This window comes from Podarcis cretensis (assembly GCF_951804945.1).
Source record: "Podarcis cretensis genome assembly, chromosome: 14".
NCBI classification, from domain to species: domain Eukaryota; kingdom Metazoa; phylum Chordata; class Lepidosauria; order Squamata; family Lacertidae; genus Podarcis; species Podarcis cretensis.
Window position 1 is genome coordinate 6,602,120 of NC_137183.1, and position 22,503 is coordinate 6,624,622.

A 22,503-nucleotide genomic window follows, 5' to 3' on the forward strand; every position below is an offset into this window, starting at 1 on the left:
ATTGCCAAAAAGAACTTTAAAGAATCTTTTTATTGCACCTAATGCTCTAGCAAGTCAGCTCAGAAACTGAGAAGGGGCAAGAGGAACTGGCTGTTCTACCAGGAGGAACTGGCCCAAATCACATGTCTACAATTCTCTCTACAACTAGCAGCATTCAGTGGTTGAACAATATTTTACTATATTAGAATGCAGACACAAAGTTATTGAGAAAATGCCCGTAACTGACTGCAGCTTAAAGTTGTAGTAGATCCAAGCCCCTTCCTCTCTCTCTTTTCAACAGGAATTAAATTAGGTTTGTAAGTCAATCAAAATGACCAATGACCCATAAAAAGTGACACAATTTCATTAAATATTAAATCAGTAGATCAGCAAGAAATGTACAGCATATATAGCCTTCTATTTTTTCCATATTATTTAAATTACATTATAAAGAGTATATGCTACAAATTAATATTTAGAAGCACGGCATTTCACTGGGCAGGCACAGTACTTGTTTGTAAGTTCAAGCATAAATAAGTAACAGGAAACCTAAAACTCAAGAGTAATATTATCTAAGTGACGTTTTATAAGTTTCTAAATCTGCAGAAATGCACAGTCCTAGCATAAAATAATCCTTATGCTTGCATGTTATCTTAAAGTCCAACAGCAGCTAAACAAAATTAACATATATATCAGTAGGCAAACTTTCTTCCTAGCTTCCACCTCCCAAAAATCCTTTTATCAAGTGAAAAGTAGACAATTAATATAAAGCAGAATTGATTTGGGTGGTAAAATTTATACACTGCAATGATACAGTGCCCTGGAAGGCCAGCAATCACTATAAGAAAGTCTAAGAGTATAATGGTAGGTATTTGTTTTACTCATATTCCCTCTTTGCTAGATCTAAAGTAGAAGCATGAAACAGAGCTTACTTTGGGTAGGATCCAAAGACCTGCTTAGGTTCTTGCAGGAGACTTTAACCTACTTAGTGGAGTTTTTTTTAATTTTCATTGAATAGCTCACTACCATGTACCATCACAAACTGCTTTAGAAACTCCCTCCACGATTGTGGAGAGGGGAAGATTCTGCCAGTGAAAAAGTAATTTAAAGTCCTTGTTCCATGGGTTGCTGGCACTTTTAAAAAATTATTCTTGACTTTGGTTTTAGCTATATCCTGAGCAGCAGCTTCATGGACAGCACTAGCAAAAAATATTTTTTAAAAAAAAAATGGGTCACAGCATCTGATCTAAAATATGACTTTCCATTCTTTTCTCCCAGGGAAGTCTGGTTAGATGCCATGCTACATCGTTCAGTTCCATTGCCTCTACATTAGGGGGGAATATCTTACTTGCTTATTCTGTTTCATGGAGTTCTTCTATATCATCCAAGACGCTTGGGTGCAGTTGTTCCCTGCAAGCAGATGGAGACAGCAACAAATAGAATTTTTTAATGGCGTCATCCCCTTATTCAAGGGGAGTTCACAGGCTCAAAATCCTACGTTTTCCAAGAAAAGTAAAAATAATACTACTATACCACACATATTACTTTGTAAATGTTTAAACCTCAAGTGATGGTAATACTAACTGATAAAAATATAGGAATTACAATCCATATGAAAGTTAAGTATCATTATGCAGACAAAACAAAAAAACTCAACTTACACTTGGTGAGGCACCAATTACTACTTGTTTATTAATACAGTAAATATCTGAAAGAGGGAGAGGGAGGCGGACATTTTAATGCAGTTATCATCCCCTTTTGATTACAGATATTAGATGTGGTCACTCAAATGTTAGGAAATTGTACTATTTTGTGATTACACCCACCTCCATGTCTAATTAGCAGCACTTGCACTAGTCCAGTTTTCTTTAAAAATGATTCTCTAGCAAACCTAATTCTGTTCCCAATTCTGTAGTACACTAGTTTGTAATAAAACTTGACCCTCCTACAGACTTTTCACACAGGTATGTGGTCAGAAGAACCACCTCACATGCATTTTCTGACATACAGGCCCCTCCCCACTCATGCGCGAACAACACACACACACCATTTTCAGTGTCAGTGCTAGAAATTAACCAGGCACATTTTGTGTCTGGCACAGTCCAACTGCAACCATGTGGAGATCTCTGGGTGCCAGGTTGGTGCCAGGGGAAAACAAATGTCACTTAGAGAAAGATCTGAAATATTTTCCTTGAAGCTCGAATTTGTTTTATTCTGGATTGTTTTATTTGATGTTTTAATATGTTGCAAACTGCTTTAGGATTTGTAATTTTAAATATAAAGCGGTACAGAAATGAAATTAATAACAACAACAAACCTCTTTGGGGCGGGGAAGGCCCTGGACATTCCACTGTGGCAACCGTAACCTAGGTTTAATGTGCTATTTGGCGATTAGATGATATATCTGGGTTTTTAACACTGGTCAGTGCCGAAAGAGGACTAGGCCGGGAACAGAAGGCACTTATGCATGAGGCAGTTGGGAACACTAACCCTGCGTAAGCAGGGATTCTTCTGTAAACTATATACATTCTTAAGCAATGCTATTAACCACACACCCAGATATTTAATCATCTTTTCAATCTTTAAGCCTGATAAACTTTGTAATGTATTTTTACTCTCATCATTCATATTTCTTACCAGAAGTTTGGTTTTTTCTTTATTAATTTTAAGACCTGCGGTTTCTCCATTTTTTTTATCTCTTCCAGTGCTTTTGGAATTGACTCTATTGGTTCCTTTACAGATACCACCACGTCATCTGCAAAATTAATTTATATTGTTTCTCTCCCACCCTTATACCTTTAATTTCTTGATTACATCTTATTCTTTGCGCCAAAACTTATAAAACTGTTATAAACAATAAAGGTGACAGCGGGCAACATTATCTAGCTCCTTTAGTTATTTTACAATTCTCTGTCAATACATTATTTATTATCAATTTTGCTGATTGATCAGTATATATTACCTTAACTCCTTTTATAAAAGTGTTTCCACAACCCATATATTCCAAAACCTTAAAGATAAAAGTCCCAGGAGACATTGTCAAATGCTTTCTTGGCATCTAAAAAGTGCTCCACTTCATGCCAGCTCTCTTAACCTGGCTGTCAAATTTACTGATATCGCAATGCTCCTTGGCAGTGTTAGAAACTCAGACCAAATGGATCTTAAACCTTGGTTGTGGTCGCCACAATGGAATGTCTATTTTTGCAATAAAGTTTTTTTTATATTTATCATTTCATTTCTATTCTGCTTTATATTTTAAGGAAAAATCTCAAAGCGGTTTACAACACATTAAAATATAAAATTAAACAATCCAGAAAAAAAAATATTCATGCTTCAAGGGAAATATTTCAGATCCTTCTCTATGTGACATTTTGCTTTCCCCTATTTATTTACCTACTTAATTTATAAAGCTGCCCCATAGCAGAAGTACTCTAGGGAGCCAGTGTGGTGTTGGGATAAGAGATTTGAACCAGGACCTGGGAGATCAGTTCAAATCCCCACTCAGTCATGAAGCTCACTGGGTGACCTTGGGCCAATCACAGCCTCTTAAGCTACCTCACAGGGTTGTTGTAGGGATTGAGGAGGGGTGAATCATGTGCTTTTGGGGGGGAAAGGTGGGATATAAATGCAATAAATAAGCTCTTCTGCTTACCAGTTTAAGCTACCTGGGGAGGCCAGCTATATAAGCTCGCAAATATTTATTTAAAACACTAGTTCACGTAAGGGTAACAAAATTTCTGACATAACTAGTGGGAGATTGTTTGGCAACTGTGAGACTAGTTCCTTTTCTCTCTGCGTGTGCTGAGTAATTCTATAAAATATTTACATAAGCATTTATATAACCATTAAGGTTGAGATTTTCTGGTTAGACCCAACATCATTCCCAGTGCATTACATTCACGCGTGGAAGCAATTTTTGGAAGGAGACCTATATGTGCATTAATCAGTGTCCAAGTAATTAACTTCAAAGCCACAATGCTTTAATTGTATTAGCAATGTAATTGTAAAGTATTAGAATGCTAATAAACACTCCCACTGCAGTATCCCTTAATCATTCAGGCGACTAATACGATGCCTGAATTCAAAATAGCAAACAAACAAGTGCAGCATGCGGCAGTTCCTTTTAAGGCGAAAACAGTTGTGAGACACTGTTCATAGAATAGACAGTGGTGTCAGTCAAACAAAACATCAATTTTCCTCTTCTACCTAAGAATTCTTATATTTGTACCCAACTCATCCTTTTCCCAAAAAATGGAGAGAACATATATAAGATTCTCAAGGCACCTTCCAGTCAGGTGGAGCTATATCAGACACCTTCAGACCTCAACTTTTAGGATACAACAACTCCTGGCTCCATACCTCCACATCATCCAAAACAAAAGCGTAGGGGACCAAAGACAGGCCTTTTCACCCTGCATGTGTGACACAGTTCCCAGAGTTCTGCCAGGTGCTGCCTTCACTTTCTTTCCAGCATTACATTACAATGTTTTTACTTGCCCAGGCCTTTCAAGTTCGTTTTGTTCTTCTATGCTGCTGTTTTAGCTTCATACTGTGATTTGTGGGATGTTACGGTATTTTTATGTGATTCTTTGTTAGCTCATCTGAGAGTCACAAATAAATATTTTAAATAAAATAAATACAGAAGATGAAACTCTTCTCCAGCAGTAGACAACCTGACAGCATAAGTTCTCATAGACCAATAATAATAACAATGTCCTAGCACCACAGACACCAAAGGAACTATCCTCTGAATTTTTCATGTAATTATCACCTAAGACAAATATAGCCTTTCTAAATATATATAAAAGTAGGTCCTACAGACATACATTGATGGACCATATCTCGTAGCAGCAGAAGAAACTCCAGTCATTACAATTATTATATTTTTTGCCATTCCAAAAAATATAACTGAACCTTAAGAACTGTTGGCCCTTCATTTCTTAAAAAAAAAAGAATAGCAAACATAGGGTAAGAGGAAAATAAGATGCTTGGGTCATTCCATATCAAGGGATCCAATTTTTTTTTACCACGTCACCCAATTTTCTTAATATTTTGTACACTTGCTGAATTATCAAAACTAAGTTTAAATCTAAAAAATAAAAATTTCGTTTCATCTCGTTTGAAGTTATGGGGGTTTGAAAATTCAAAAGAATGACAATTTTGGCCTTGCCTGACTACACACAAATGTCAAAAGCACAGCCCAGAATTGAGATATTTCAAAACTAAAAATACCACTCTCTTCAGAACTTCATGGGCTTTAATGTGATATGTCATACGATTGACTTACTTTAAATTTTAAAGTTCAGTTACAAAATTTACAATTTAAAAAAGTGATTTAAAAAATTTAGTATGAATAAAAATGTCAAAAATGTATTATTGGTTATTTTTAGGAGCTACCTGCAAAATTTTATATTGGGATCTCAATGGGATCACATTTTTAAAAATATATTTTGTAAATACATGCCCTATTGGGTTGTAATTAGGATACCAATTCTTGGAGCAGAACATAAAAGAGTAAACAAGACTTCAAAGTATAATATCAGTTACTCCAGCCATTTCGTTAGAAAGCTAGTAAGACTTTTCTTTTACAAATGTGTGTTCCAAAGCAGCATAATAGCTTGCTGTTACATGATAGAATGTTTTTTTTGTAGAGGAGAGTTCAACAACTCGAGTATTGGGTGATCTCGGGTGTTGGTGGGGCATGTTCCACTGCTGCCCGTGCACCACCACCACCACCACCACAACCACCTTGTTGCCCCAGGCACTGGCGGGGGTTGCTATGCCAGTGACTTGAATATTTAATAAAATATCAAGGTTGTTCTGTTTGATATTTAAAATATTGATTTCTTGATTTGGGGTTCAAAAAAACGGGTTAAATATGGGGTGTGTGTGCACGCATGTATAACAAACAATTAAAAAATAAAATTAAGCACAACAGAATGAATATTGGTATCCTTCAGTATAATATAAAGTTTTGACTACACCATGCAGTTTTCAAGAAACAGATATAAAGAAATATTTGTGAATCAGCATCTTCAGCAGCTTGAGTTATCATGGCTTAAATATGTATGAACTCAGAACAGCCAAGTTAGCATTTTAAAAGATTAAAAATGCAAGGGGGGGGGGGAACCGTGGCAGCGATGCGTCTTCAGATTTTTCCTATCAAGCCAATACAATATTATATACATTTGGCTTTGTGCTTTATTATTCACCTGTAATCACCTTTTACAATCATCTCAAGGTGATATGCAATGAAACAGCAGTTACAAATTTTAGTAATATAATATAATTTTAATATACAGTAGCTCCATGTGTGATGTAACACCTCCCAGTTAAAGCTCCTCATCTAGCTTTCTTCATCAAACACATGTGAGGCTGTGAGTGTCCAGAACACAGATAGGATAGGATAGAGGTTTTCAACCTTTTTGAGTCCACAGCTCCCTTAACCAACTACATTCTTTCTGCAGAACCCCTATTGGGCTCAGGAGCCCAGTTATGTCACCCCTTGCATGCAGCCAGCAGCCCCTCACCCCTTTTTGAACACCCTCCCTTGTGGAGTGTTCTCTCAGCCTCCTCTCCTCTCGACTCTCTTTGGGAGTCCTCCGGGAAGCTACCGCTGCCATCCCTGGTCTCTGAGCTGCCCCTCCTTGCCCCAAAGAGGGGTGCCTCCCAGAGGCACCATTTGCCTGTGGAACTTATAGCCAGGGCTGATGCCATAAACAGCTGTGCAAGCCTTTGGGAGGCAGATGCAAGAGGGCATCAGAGAAAAGGAAAGAGGGAAAGAGGCTAGTGTTGACTGCAGCACCCCGATGAGTCATTCAAGGCACCCCAGGGTGCCACGGCACATTGGTTAAAAACCCCTGGGATAGGACAAATACTCAGTGCAAACAAGTTGGCTGGTGGTTCATTCACCCAGATGGAAGACGGAGTTATACTCTGAGTATGGAAAGATACTTGCCTGATTGACCACAGATTTAGACAGATGGACCAACCTGCCCCTCAGCTTCTGCAGCAGAGTGACTCTGCTTAAAACAAACATTCTCCCCTATATATACCGCAATGACATTGCTAGTGCATCTCTTTTGCAAGTTTTTGTAGGAACTCTTCTTCTCCAAGATTTTTACTTTAAAAAATGCAACTGGCGGAGGGCTTTGCATTCTCTTGACTTCAAAATGTACTTCAGGGTCTGCTTATTGCTTAGCATTCAAAAGTAGCAATGGCTGCCACCAGCTGATGCTGTTCCTGCACAACCTTATACTGTAATTCTTTTATTTGACTCCACTCTGAGGATTGAATGCTCTTGGATCCATGCATGTAAGGGGAAACGTCATTCTACCTACCCTGTCAGCAACACAAAAAACACACTGCTATACAATCCTTTACAACACTTTGTAGAAGTGTCAAGAAAATTTGGAGGGAGGGGGCCTCAACACATGTGATCCATCAGTGGGTCAGCATGTAGAATTCTTTCCTTTCTCAAGATACCAAAAAAACCCCCAGCAACCCCTTTGTCCTCCTGTTCAATTAAAGTATCTCTTGACTACCCTGCTTCATCCTGAGGCCCTTAGTGCAGCTGAGTTCCTTGAGTTATTGGAATATCTGATCACCTCAACACATCTTTCAAAATCTGTTATTTCTATATAAAGCTCTAATTGACAAAACCAACTTTGATTTACGTGGATGAGAGGAATGGAATGAACATTTGGAATAACCGATGCATGAGTGGCAATGGAAGGATATTCTGGTGTCTGTGCAATTGACTTCTTCAGATCTCAGATTGCACTTAATACAACAAAAATAATTTTCAGAAATATTGGATCCACCACACCTCTTCCAGAACTTGATAGAGAAGCAGAGATTGGACTCTGCATGTATTGATGGTGACAAAAACCTGGAAGAATGCTCTCCACTACTGACTGTGCAGTGCTTAGAAGATTTCTCAACATCAGCTGCATATGAGAAAGCAACCCAACAGCAGCAACTGGAAGGAAAATTGTCTGATATTTGGGCTTTGTATTTATATGAATTTTCATGAGGAAGTACTAACTGACAGGACTTGCTTTACAGCTCCAAGTGGTGTGACTGGACTGATTCCCTAGCTTCCCATTCTTGCATTGTTTAAAGGACTGATCACTGTCTGTTCAGTGTACATGTATGTGCTTTTGTTCTATGAGAAATTGTTTAAAACTGAATAAAAACATTGGATGGTATTCAACTAAGTTTTATCCTGAGCAGACTCACTGAAATTAATGGCTCTACCTTAGACATGTTCATTAATTGCAGTTTGTTTACTCTGAGTAAAACTTAGCTGAATACCACCCACTGGTTAAAAAGTCATGGTGTGTTCTTACTAAATTCCTTGCTTAGGTTCTTTATTTGTTCTCCATCTCTGCTGGTAGTTAAACTTGGAGAGAAATGTAGTTTATTCAGGAGATCTGAAACTTGTTGCATGAAACCTATTTCTGGACTCTCCAATAATACATACAGGAGCTAAATCTCAGCTGGTTTTTTTGTCATTAGACAAAAAAAATTATAACTTTGTCAGCAACTTGCAATATGGCATACTGTAACACTAAAAAGGAAACACCTTAATCAACATTTCATTCCATGAAAGAAGAGGCCACACATATCAGGGTGAATGCTATTCATGCTAAACTTGTAGAGCAAGATATACATATTGCTTAAAGAATAAACAGACTTAATTGGGATATGCAGGGGGAAAGAAAGAGAACAAATTTATGGAACCACAGAAAGGGGGAGGGAAGTCGAAGATTGATATCTAAGAATTGTTTCCTTTTTTGCTGAAATGTTTATTTGTTATAAATGAAAATCATAATTTTTTTTATGTGTTTTGCTTAAACCAAAACATGCTAAATTTCAGTACAAACTTGTAGTTTTGTGATTAATCAACATTAGGGTAGAGAAATCAGAACTGGGAAATGTTACACAGTAACATTATTCAGTAAAGACAATGTTGTAATTTTAGCAGTAGCAGCATGAGCCAAGGAATCCGTATTAGATCTCACCTTGCCTTAAGTAAGCTACTACAGTAATGCCTCCGCGAACATCCACCTTGTCTAGCATCCATCCCGGCGAATGTCTGCAGCAAACCCAGAAGTACCGGAATGAGTTACTTCCGGGTTTGCCACTCGCACATGCACAGAAGCGCTAAACTGCGCTTCACGCATGCACAGAAACGCAAACCACTCCACTCCACGCACATGCGCAGACACAGCACTTTGCCCTGCGTCCTTTTCGGCTAGGGCTCTGGAATGGATCCCAGCCACAAAACGAGGTACGACTGTACGTTCTTAGCTTTTGGAAGTCCAATTGCAACAAAGAAGTGGAAGTAATCTTGACATCTCTTACTTACATGGCTATTTTAAGATTGATAATATAGGTAATAATATTTATACACTCTCAATCAAGTCCAGTAAGCCATGGTGAGCTTTAAGCCACACAAACCCTAAGTTGAAATCTATAGATCAGACTGCACTCTTTGGTGTTACTCTGCTTTGGCTAAAACCATGGTTTATGGTGACAAAAAATAGATGCAGAAAGACTCTGGTTCATGTACTGTTCCTTGCCTCTTCCAGTGCAGTTAGAAGGAGGAAATTGGAAACCTTCACTTCCATTTTTGATTAACCACAGTTAGTTAACTACGGCTTGTTTCAACAAACATTAGCTTTATTATTATTACTATTTCTTAAATTTGTATACCACCCTTCATCTGTGGATCTCAGGGCTGCTCACAAGATAAAAACAAAATAATAATAAAAACAAAGCAAACAAATAACCCCCCTTCCATCAACACATTTAAAAGGATATAGGATGTTAATGAGCCTGGTTGAAGAGCAATGTTTTCATCTGATGCCTAACAGGATTGCGGTTGTATGCTCAAACTATCTTGTCCTGGTGAGCAACCTGGCTGTACCAGCTGAAGTTTCTGAACTGTCTCCAGAGGCAGCCCTACGTATAACACATTGCATTAATCTAACCTAGAGGTTACCAGAGTATAGACAACAGTAGTTAGGCTATTCCTGACCAGACAGGGGCACAAGCTGGGCCACCAGCCAAAGCCAATGGAAGGCATTTCATGCCACTGAGGTCACCTTAGCCTCAAGAGACAGCAAAGGATCCAGAAATACCAATCCAAGCACCTTGTCCACATCCTCAAACCTTACTAATGGAAACTAATCCAACACAACAGGATAGGACAGTGCTGCGGACACCCCTTGAGATTCATCTGTAGTGGAGTTTGCCTTTAAAACCAGCTATTAAATTTATTTTTACTTTCAAACTCATGTAAAATCTCCATAAAGGTTGGTTTTAAAAATGTGAATGGGGGTTGGTACTCAACTAAAACCAATTATAGGAAGCTAACACTGTAAAATGTACAATATAAATATTTCTAAATCTAGGGGACCATACTTTATATCTTTGGTAGTTTAACAGATCTAGCAAACAGTGGCACTGTAAAGACATTTTATACCCATAGAACTTATCATTCTTTAAAAAGGACTCCTGCTTCTGCTCAGAACCTGGAAGCTTAACTATTATAATGCTGAATTATTACTTCTGTGGTGTATTTTCTGTGTCATGTGAGCACCTTCCAACTGGCTTCCTATGCATTTTAGTATAAAAATCATGCATGCCACACAAGGTAACATTAGCAGTGACTAGGCAGCTGTGCAAGGACTGTGTTCATCAAAATACATTTACTTACTACCATGGCTTTGTCCTGAAACTCAACAGCAAGTTAACCCAATTCAAAGCTACTCCAGTGCCATACATAACTAACACAAGTGTGAGGTTGGAGTAACACTGACACCAAGATAGATGTGCTGAAATGTGGTGCATGCCAAATCCTTTCTAGTGTTAAAAGGACTAGAAGCCATTCACCCCCATCTGATGTAGTCAAATTTCAAATATTTTACATTCTATTTCCCACATACATTCATCCTATAGCTATAACTATTATTACTGTAGATTGCATTTATAGAAAAGGTACCAGCAAAGCAATATGCCATATTTTTCCGTCTGTAAGATGCCCCCATGTATAAGACGCCCCCTATTTTGGGGGACTCTGTTTTCAGAAAATGGGGGGGGATCTATCCATGTATAATACGCCCCCAAATCTTGGATATCATTTTTTTAGGGGGGAAACCTAGTCTTATACACGGAAAAATACGGTAGTTACAGTAAGTGTCTAACTGTAACCATGACAAAACATGTAACACAATTTTGAGGGAGGGTATTTTGAATTATGAAATAAAGTTACACTGTTAGAATTTAATGCATAACGGTAATCGCCGAGGCCTTTGCAAAAGACATGAGGGGAAAGTGACAGTCAGGATAATATTGCCAACAGCTTTATGAACTGACTTTATTTACTGGTGACTCTCAAGGTCAAGTTAGAGTACGGGGATTTGTTTTCCAAAACAAGTGAAAAAAATAATATCAAGAACAATTATGCAATAACTGTGGATTAAGCAAGTTGGAAGCAATATGAAAAGTAACAGTACTACAAAAGCCCCAAATACAAATGTAGAGCACTAGTGTAATGAAAAGGAAATGTTATTCTTTAAAATAGCAGAATTTAATTCACATTAGGAAAGCTGAGACGGTGGCTCACCAGACACATATTTTTTAAGTTTGTATTTCCCACCAAGGTTTTTAACATATCATATACATACAGGTGTAAAAGAAAAAAAAATTAGAATGCAAATTTATTTAAAAAAAAGGAAAAGAGGAAAAAAATGCAAGGAGGGACCTATAACTGAAGGTGGATCCTTTCATTTCTACATACCTAGAGGCAGCGCCACCTACCAAAAATAGGTATTGAATATGCCCTCTCTATAATTACCCATGCTAGGGCATTCATAGAAAAAGAAACTCACCACAGATTCTAAAATGCTGTTTATCTGACAAGACTGAAACTAGTCATCTAATTTATTGGTTTATCAATGATAATTCTACTTGAGACAGTAGAGCTGGGACAGGTAGTGAGGGCAGGAGTTAACTGTACAAGTTATGGAACATATGTAAGAAACCATGCAACTATTGAGCCAAACAGAACAAAATTTAATAATTTTCACTTAACTCTTCACATACGAGTTATAGCATTTAAGAATCTCACCATCGGGGGGAACCAGTTGAGATCTGGGAGGCAGCTTTTTTAGAAAGCAGACACATATGTTTCTCTACACAGGATCACAGACAGTAAATCAGTGACAATTACTGATTTTATCACTAATCAAAAGAACAGCACTGCAACCAAGTAAAAGTCATTATGAAAGCTGGCTTTTGATATTCTCACCTATGAACAATCCTCACATACTTGCTTAGTTTTGAGATACCATGGCTTTTGTGAATTCACAGAAGCATTTGCGGAACGGAAACCCTACTATAACATTTACTTTATAAAAGGCAAAAAAAAATCTCACCCATTTCCATAACAGCAATATGGCTTCAGAATTTGTGTAAAATGAAGCTGACTATACAAACTATAGAAAATATACCTATAGAAAATACCTGGTCTATTAACAGATTTGAAAGTTACCAGTAAGTTGCTATTCTCTTAAAATGTTTGAGTTCTTTCATATTGTTAAAGAAAGTATTATAAATTAAATGAGAGATGCACACTAAGAAGCGGATGTGGTTAATCCCAAGAAGCAGTTGGACAGTTGTCCCAACTTCACTTCCAATGCGATTCCACCACTTTTAAGTTACCATGGAGGCATCTTCCAAATCATTAATCTCTCCCTCTCTCTATTAAAAGGTCAACTGTGTGCAATGTCTTTCACTTTTTCCACCTACTTTCTGGTCATTCTTGGCTCACAGTGTCATTAAATGAGACTTCTTCTGCCTCTAAACTTCATCCCCCAATAACAAGCTAAGGAGAACTCATTAGGCTGGATCCAGGCTAAGTTAGAAGATTTCAACGGGATTGAATTACAACTGACTTAATCTGGAATCTGGATCCAATCCACTGAGTCAATCCCTTGATTTTTTAAGACTTGTTCCACCACCACTCCTCTTTTATGTAGAATAAAAAGCGAGCAATACATTCTTATTAGCCAAATCTCGTTTTTGCAAGCACATTTGTCAAAATCAAACCCAACAACACCTTGATCACAGAATCTTTAGACAACTTGTTACCATATCCATGATTATTAGATCATGGCCACAGGCAAGACACTGGTACATGTCTCCAACTGTCAAAGTGAATTTAATCCATTAACTTCAGAAGATAACAATGGACAAGGCTGTTTTCCAGAGGAAATTGATTTGGGAATATTTTTCCCACCTGACAAGCAGTTTGTTGTGCCTACTCGGCTGCAAACGTTTTAAACACCATGACCTTATAAAAGAATATATGCATATAATATTGATCAAGCATATAAATTCATTTGATTACATTTAACTGTAACAAGGTTTATAAGTATTAATGTCTAAATTTCATGTTTTCAGTTTAATATAATAAGGTTAATTGTAACTTGAAGAAAGACTCCTCAATTGTTGTATTAACATGAATCTTCTGCGTTATGGTAATATTAGCTGGCTGGAAAAGGTGCCTGAAAAAAATATTCTATGCCCTAGAATAAAACACCTATGCAAAATATACAAAATGCATATTATTCTCAAATTCCAACCCTTTTATTGTAGAACAAGAACAGTAACAATTAAATACAAACAAAACATAAGGTAAATAAGCCAGTTTTGACCGGTTTTATAAAGGTCCACAGTGTTGAACAGATATCAGCAAGCTTCACTGGGAGAGACTCCCATAAAGTAGGAGCTGGAAGAGACAGTTCCAGTTTATAGCCCAAACAGCTCCTGTCCAAGATCACACCCGTTGAGGGCCCTCTAGCATCTCAACTGACAGGATGACTTGGGTTGGCAACAGTGTTAAATCAAGACCTTTTAGGGCTCTAAAAGGTAAAATCCAGCTTCTATTGCAGGATCTGCTGGAACTTAGGGATGTCACTGGATATGATAAACCTGAACTCGTAAAGACACACTTTTGAGATGTTTATAAGATATAATTTAAGAGGGACATCTACAGCACTGGTGAGGAACTTCCATGCCACTGGTTGGTAGTACTGAGTATGGCACGCAGGTAGGGCACTGTTGCTTCTGAACACTAAGCATTGCTGCCTGTTACTGAAAGGGAGTCACAGGAAGCTCACTACACTGCAGGAATGGTGACAGACGTGTTGGATTGGCAGCATGTCACAACACACTGAACTCCCCACAGCTCTCCCTCTGAAGAACTGAAGACACTCAGTGTTTAGAAGGGAAAAGAGCAATGCCACCCTACCTGTACCACCCCACCAATCACAACTGCCACAATCCTATTTAGGCCCATCAGGCATTGGAGGTTGGGCTGCCAGGTTGCTTGGGGTGAAGTACCGCCACATTTCCCAGGTATGGTATCACATTCATATTCAATGAATGGCTGCAAAGGAAGGAAAACTAGGAGCACAATCCTAAGATTCTTAATTTGCAGGCAAAATTCAGCACTTTTTAAAGTTGGAGCCTTTTCTTGTCACTGCATATGCCACCAGAAAGTGTGTCATATTGAAACATCTCTGATCTCAGAGGCTCCAAAGAAAGAATCTTAAATTTTAGCAGTCAATTTTATCACTTGAAATAGGCAGCTGTCAATTTCAATTTATTATCACATCTCCATTAGCAGGAGCTGCAAAATAACTTTCAAGGTGAGGTCATTAATCAACAATTTTTTACAGCATTTGCATATGACATATGGCTCTATATAAGGAAGATTTCTGGAGGTCTTGTACCAGTGTAGTGAGAGACATTCCCACATCCATTTAAAAGATGGCCCGGGGGGCGTTGGTGGGAACTTTCAAGTGTGCTTTGTTCTAGCCTTCCTTTCCTGACAAAATGAGCCAACATTCTTGTGAAGCAACACACATAATGCCATTGCAATAGTGCTATCCTGCAACAAGCACATTTGAAACAAACTTTTAATTTCCCCAGGCCCCTTCCTTAAAGCAGAGCAGCACTTTATGCTTATACATCACCCACTTGTCTCATTAGACATTCTAGATGTTTTACGATACTGCAAAAATAGATTTAAAAGAATAAAAACAACAATAGTGATAAAATTAAATTCAAGTTAAATTCAAAAACTGTTGGTTGGCAAGGAAAATAAGAAGGTATATAAAAGGAGAATTCCTTGGATGCCAATACCTAGGTTTGGGACAAGTACTCTTTGTCGAGAGAACCTGAGCAGAGATTTAAAATCAAATCTTCAAAAAACGGAAAAAGGAAGACCCAGGTAACTTCCGACCTGTGAGTTTGACATTAATACCATGGAAGGTCCTAGAACGGATAATCCAGCTGTCAGTCTGTGAGCATTTAGGAAAGGAATGATGAAATTACAAACTTGGTGGATCAGGGAAATGCTGTGGACATAGTGTATCTTGATTTCAGTAAGGCTTTTGACAAATTCCCCCATGATATTCTCATGAGGAAACTGGTAAAATGTGGGTTGAGTAAGGTGACTGTTAGGTGGATCTGTAGCTGGTTGACTGACCAAACCCAATAATTACTCATTAATGGTTCCTCATAATCCTGGGAAATAGTGACAAGTAGGGTGCTGCAGGGTTCTGTCCTGGGCCCATTGTTGTTCAACATCTTTATAAATGACTTGGATGAAGGAATTGAGGGGATGTTCATCCAATTTTCAGATGACAGCAAACTGGGAGGGGTAGCTAATGCTGCAGAAGACTGTCAGAATTCAAAATGACCTGAACAGATTGGATATTGACAAGATGGAACATATGCAGAGAAGGGCAACCAAGATGATCAAGGGTCTGGAAACTAAGCCTTACGAGGAGTGCTTGAAGGAGCTGGGTATTTCCAGGCTAAACATACTATCATTCTCCTCTCAACTCTCCACTTTTCCAGGCTAAAGAGGAGGCTGAGAGGAGAAATGATAGTCATCTTCAAATATCTTAAGGACTGTCTCATGAAAGAGGGAGCATGCTTGTTTTCTCCTGCTCTGGAGGGGATGACTCAATCCAATGGTTTCAAATTACAAGAAGGGAAAAACTTTCTGACAGTAACAGCTGTTCAGCAGTGGAACAGACTCCTACAAGAGGTGTTAGTCTCTCCTTCCTTGAAGGTTTTTAAACAGAGTTTGGATGGCCATCTGCCATGGATGCTTAGCTAAGAGTCCTGCATCACAGGGGGTTGGACTAGATGACCCTTGGATCCCTTCCAACTCTACAATTCTATGAAAATATGCAGCAAAGGAAATCATGGAAATATAGGCCATTAGACCTTTCAAAATGCCCCTGCGAGTTCCTTCCAAAATTATCCTCTTCCTCTAGCATAGAATAAGACCACATGTTTAGTAAGTTAAAAATGATTTACTTACAAACTCTTTGCAGGTCTGGTTCATGTGCTTTTCCATACATCAGTAAGAAAGAGAGTCGGTAAAACTTGGCTTAGTTACAGTGGTGAAAGTTTCTGAATTATTGGCATAGAACTCAATAATAGCTTGTAAAAGCCATGCGGTCTGAACTTGGGAGCAATCAGTTTATACCACATCACCTTGAGCTTTTCAAGTAGACAGAAGGAGAACAAAGGACTTGATTACCTTCCTCTCAAAGTGAGGGGGAGTGACCTAGCTAAGCCTGGCAAGACAGCTTACTCTGTGGCATTAACCCTTTCGTGTATTAATCAAACTTCAAGCACATTGGTTATATAAGGCTGGTTATCACGCAAAAAAACAGCAAAGATATTAAAATTACTCAAATCCTTTAAAAAACCAGTGCGCCTACAAATCCAGATAAGCTTGATAGTATGATCAAAAGGAACCCTTGGACCTAGCAGATAATGGAACTTTTCTGTTTTATTTAGAAAATGTTAAGACTTTTCTTCCTTCAGCACAGCTCCCATACAATCCCCACAACATGTAAAAACCTAACAAGTTCTAAAAATTGGATACATTTAGAAGCATGGCTAGCTCATACATAGTGCCACATTATAAAATGTAACAAAAGCTTGTTTTGTTTCTTTTCCTTAGTATTCAGTTAACATCTTCACCAAAAGTATGTCCTTTATGCTTTTGAATGTTGTGTTTGTAACCACAGCTTTGTTTTCTAAATGTAGAGATACAAAACATTCATTCAAGTCATAAAATCATCAATTATCTCATCCTTGCTGCAAGAAAAGAAACTGACCATTACGATTAGCCAAAAATCACTGTGTCACTCACAAAATGCTAAGATAAACTAAACTTTCAAAAGAATATGTGCAAAGTTAGAAACTGATGCATGCTATCTTACACTAGACTAGAGAGTGAAGCAATTACTAATACAGTCATACCTCGGGTTGAAGTTGCTTCAGGTTGAGTGCTTTCAGGTTGTGCTCCGCGGCAACCCGGAAGTAATGGAACGCGTTACTTCTGGGTTTCTCCGCTCGCGCATGCGCAGACTGTCAAAATGACATCACGTACATGCACGGAAGCGGCGAATCGCAACCCGCGCACGCACAGACCTGAAGTACCACTGTAGTGGCTGAGTCATAAGCGGCATTCATCACCAAGAAAAGACAAGGGTTAGAGGCAGACAGACTCGTTTTTATCTTTTGACACGGTATCAAGTTGGCTTATCTACAACTCTTTAAATTTTCCCACGGAAATGCTCAGCACAACCCAAGATCTCTCTAAAAGGTATGTCTAATCAATGGCACTCCAGATGTTGCTGGACTACAGCTCTCAGCATCGCTGACCATTGGCCGTAATGGCTGGGACGGATGGCAATTAGGAGTTCAACAATATCTGGAGGGCTGCAGTTTAGCTACCACTGCTTTAAATGCTTTCTAAAAAGACAACCACTGAATTCTCCAGAAAAATAATGAAGACCCACCTAAAGGTCTCCCAGAGACCTCATGACATTAGACACAATATCAGGTTCAAGTACTTCCTTAAAGTGTCAGATGCAACTCAAAACCCAAGTTTCAAAAGCCAAAATAAACAAAGAATTTGTCCTACTATAATTATTATACCCATTCTCTTCCTCCAATTAATATAGAACAGATTATTTATGGTTCCAAGGCAATCCCCATTGCAGTTTTTTAAACTTTAACATTTATAAATATATTAAACTAAAAAAGCCATAAATACAATATTCAAAGATGAAACAAGAACTAGCTGTTATCATCAAGTATTATGTAGATACAATGCAAACCAACAATCACATTTTTAACCCACAGTAAAAACGTGTTAAAAAAATTTGCAAGTCCCATCATAATAGAAGTTTGTTGATGGCTTCAGAAGCCAGCCCACCCTTGGCAAACTTCCAGGGAACAGAAAATTTATGTGAGCCTGCTGTCAATCTGAAGATTACAGTAGCACACAGAGAATATTGTGCTTTCTTCAGCTTGTAAAAGCCAAGTCCATGTTTTGCTTGTCAGATACTACTCACAGGCAGTAACTAGGAATTGAAGTGAAGAATGATGCACCAATATAATTTGCTCCCAGCAACCAATTATTGTAGGCTAGAAATTCCACCTACTTTTAGAATGCAATGTCTCATAACATTTTTAACACAACAAACAAACACATCACTCATATTTAAAACACTTATATCATGCCTTTCTTCAGAGGAGCATGAGATAAAAACCACTTATTGACATATAAACATGGAGACCTAAAAATTCACTCATAATATGAATAAAGTCACAGAAGGTAGCAGGGATGGATAAAAGAAAAACTGAATAGTAAAGTTGTGCCTAGCTGTTTCAGGTGACTATTCATAGGAAGCATGTGTATATTTATATTTATATTTATATTATTAAGTATACCCCACTTACTAACTGAAGTTCTTGAGATGGCTTACCATGTATTTAAATGAAATAAACATTGACACAATAGAAACTACAGCAGACAAAGGTGTGTTTTTATTAAATCCCCTTGTTCTGTATGTTACAACAAATGCCATTCTGCAATCTCCTGGCCTAGTACTGATGGCTGAAGCAGCTAGAAGTCAGTTCCACACAGATCACGACTTCCCACTGGGTGGTTGCTGCCCATGTTTCTATCTGCCTCAGCCCTAGTGGCAGATGCACGAGGTGCTGAGGGAACGAAAATGTTACATGCTTCTCTCCCAGTTCCCAGATGATCCAACTGCCACTTTGCTGCAGAATCTCTGGGGCACAGCAAGCCAACTAGGAAATAATCTCCGCCTAAGTATATTAGATTGCATACAAAATGGCAAACCCTGAAATTGGGGTGGGGAGTAACAGGACTTTTTTCCTAGGCCTTCCCACCCACCCCTGTTTTTCTAGTTTAAAAATATGACATTTTGGTGGAAAAAATATATTTGGCATTTAAAAAAAATAAATGAGATACTTTTTAAAGCAAGGTTTTCCTTACTCAAACTGAATGGTATATGAGTACTTTTTTATTCTACAACCTTAGAGCATGAGAGTTTGTGTTTACTACAGACACATGCAACATTCAAGTCCAATATGCATCTCTATACCTAGAGGTGCTGCCATCTTCATACTACCATCCCTTTGCTGTTTGCAAATTGATCTTTGCCTTCTTTTGATTTAAACAGCTTTCCAGGTCATGTGGCCGATATGATTAAACTGCTTCTGGTGTAACAGGACACAGTGACAAGTGCCAGAGCACACGGAAATGCTGTTTACCTCCCCGCTGCAGCGGTACCTATTTATTTACTTGCAGTCATGTGCTTTTGAACTGCTAGGTTGGCAGAAGCTAGGACAGAGCAACAGGAGCTCACCATTGCATGGATTCAAACTGCTGACTTTCCGATCTGCAAGCCCAAGAGGCTCAGTAGTTTAGACCACAGCGCCACCCACATCCCTTTACTACATAAACATCCTGCTACAAAACTAACAAGAAGCCTATACATGTCTACTCAGAAGTAAACCCCACTGAATTCAATGGAGTTTACTGCCAGCTATGTGGGTACAGGATTGCAGCCCAAGACACTATACTTTTGAGGCTACAATCCTATGTACACTCACCACTAAACAGAGCAGGTCTTCCTTTTCAGTAAACATGCAACGGATTGCTCTGTAAATGTCATAAATATGCTAGTATAATTGAATATTCTCGGTAAGTTATATATATTTTTAGTGAAGGTTAGCTAACAAAGTAATGTATACATTTCTGGTTTTCAGCCCCCAGAAGAAGAAAAAAATTTCTCAGTGATACCAAAATTTCCAGGAATATTATATTACATCTTTAGCTGTTCAGGTATGATTTAAGTCAGCAACTTACGGGTTCTTAACATCTTCACATTTTTCTTAAACTCTAATACTCTAATTGCCATTTTGAAATATTTCTAAACACCCCAACAGAAACAATTTCTAAGCAGAGCTTTGAATACAACACTTAAACCACTAAGTGCACTATCTATCTATCTATCTATCTATCTATCTATCTATCTATTTTCTAAACAAGTATCTCAATTACTTTTGGCTACTAGAAAATGTTTCCAGATATTTAGAATCAAATTGAAAAATAGATATTTAGGGGGGGAAATACACTAAATCAGATCTGCATTCATTCTGGGCAGAACAACCCCCCCCCCAAAAAAAAATCCACATTACTGACATCAACTGATACTGCAGAAAGCAATGATACTCTGGTCTGTATCAAATACAGCTCCCAAACAGTGCATAAAGTGCCACTCCATCAAGCCAACTGCAACAGTCAAGCCTCAATGCTATGATGTCATGAACAGTTGCCACTAGCTTGACCCCACCCCCAAGAAAGAATGTTACAGCCTTCTTCCCAGATTTCATTCATTAAAGTGTGTTTCTATACACTGCCATTGCCTGCTGTTCCAAAATGAGTGTGACTCCAGACACGCCTTACATCTAACAAGCAAACAAGCAGGAGAGGCTAATGCCATCACTGATGTAATTTCACTACTTTAGTTTAGACCACATCAGCCACCCTTATGTGGATTCAGTTTGTGTGTGTGAGTGTGCGCACACATATATGTAATATATATCCTTATAGCCTGCATTTCCCCAGAGAAGCTCAAGAGGGCTAACAAGACCTAAAACAATTTATCAGTGATTAAACATCAGGAAGCAAAACACAAGCAACAATATTTTTATAAGAACCATTCATGTGGCATCTGCCATAAAGAAAGAAACTTGCCATCTGAGACACAACTGCATGCCATGAGCATACTGATGGCATTTCCTTCCATATCTCTGTAATAAACCCTTCCCCTTGAAGAAAACCCACACCTACAGAAACCCAGGAAGGCCCCAGGAAGCCAACATCCAACTGCTGATTCCCTGCGAAGGGAATGTGCTGCAAATATTCATGAAATCCCAGTAAGTGTATCATTATCACATCATGGTAACAGTAACAAGCCCGGAAGTACAACTGGGGATGAATCATCTATAGATTGAGGCAGTGTCTATGCCAGGGAGGAAATTCTCAGACGCTGGGTCCAAATATTTTGCTCTGGCCCCAAGGCCATCCCCCTCATCAGCCCTGCATCCTCTTCAAATTCGTTGTCCTGGCTGGAATGTGCCTTTGACCTGTGTTAATGCCTACAGGTGTTTAAAGGCTTTTGACATTTGCATGGCTGCAATGCGGCCTACTTAAGAGTTGTACCCACTTCTCCACCCACTTTTGCCTCTGATCCCTTAAGGGGGACAAGTGGCCGCCAAAAGCTGCCACAAGAGAACAGCAGCCCCCGGGGACTGAAAAAGTATCTTCACTCCTGCTGCACACAGACTGAAAGCAAGGTAGGGACTAAGTACTTCCAAAACAAACTGGAATTGATCCCATTAACCAGGTAAGACTGTCTGAGTATTCAAGCTAAGAAGCCCAGTCATCAAATACAAGCTACTGTCTGTGAAGCAAATGGCAAGCTTCACACAAGCAGACAGTAGATCCTTAGACCTTAGTACAAATCATCCAGACTGGTGAAGACACATAGAAAGACAGAATGGCATTTTATAGAAACAACAGAAGAGAGGCGAGGCATTCCAGAATATATTTGGATCCTGAGCCATAAAGAGTTTTATGGGTTAAAACCAGCACTTTGAATTGGGCTTGGAAATCTACAGCCAGCCAGCATAGTCATAACAGAATTAGTATTATGTGATCTGTATTATGGTTGCCTCACCTCAGAAAAAAGTTATTTTAGAGCTGGATTTTTTTCAGAAAAAGGCAACCAAAATAATAAAGGGGCTGGAACAACTCCATGACGAAAAGTTACACCACCTGGGGCTTTTTAGTTTTGTGGTGGGGGGAGGATTAAGGGGGCATGATAGAGTTTATGTATGATGTAGTGAAAGCAGATTGGAAGTTTTTCTCCCTCTCTCATAATACTAGAAGCTGCAACCATCCAATGAAGTTGAATGTTGGAGGATTCAGGAGAGACAAAAAAAAATGCTTCACACAGCATAGAGTTATACTATGGAATTGCTCCCACAAGAGGTAGCCATGCCCTCCAATTTGGGTGGCATTGAAAGTAGATTAAA

At 38.6% G+C, this 22,503-nt stretch overlaps 2 protein-coding genes across 16 annotated transcripts in view; both read right to left on the reverse strand.

Moving 5' to 3' along the window:
* TCF12 (transcription factor 12) overlaps nt 1-22,503 on the reverse strand; it is a 143,315-nt gene that overhangs the window by 116,010 nt on the left and 4,802 nt on the right. For 2 of the 15 annotated variants that reach the window (XM_079953257.1, XM_079953256.1), the window contains exon 3: nt 1,328-1,389. The exons of the other annotated variants lie outside the window; for them this stretch is intronic. The gene's annotated coding sequence lies outside the window, so the exon portion shown is untranslated. The remainder of the gene's footprint in view (nt 1-1,327; nt 1,390-22,503) is intronic. 15 annotated transcript variants of the gene reach the window in all.
* Nucleotides 1-22,503, reverse strand: part of TEX9 (testis expressed 9) — a 119,095-nt gene that overhangs the window by 160 nt on the left and 96,432 nt on the right. The window lies entirely within an intron of this gene.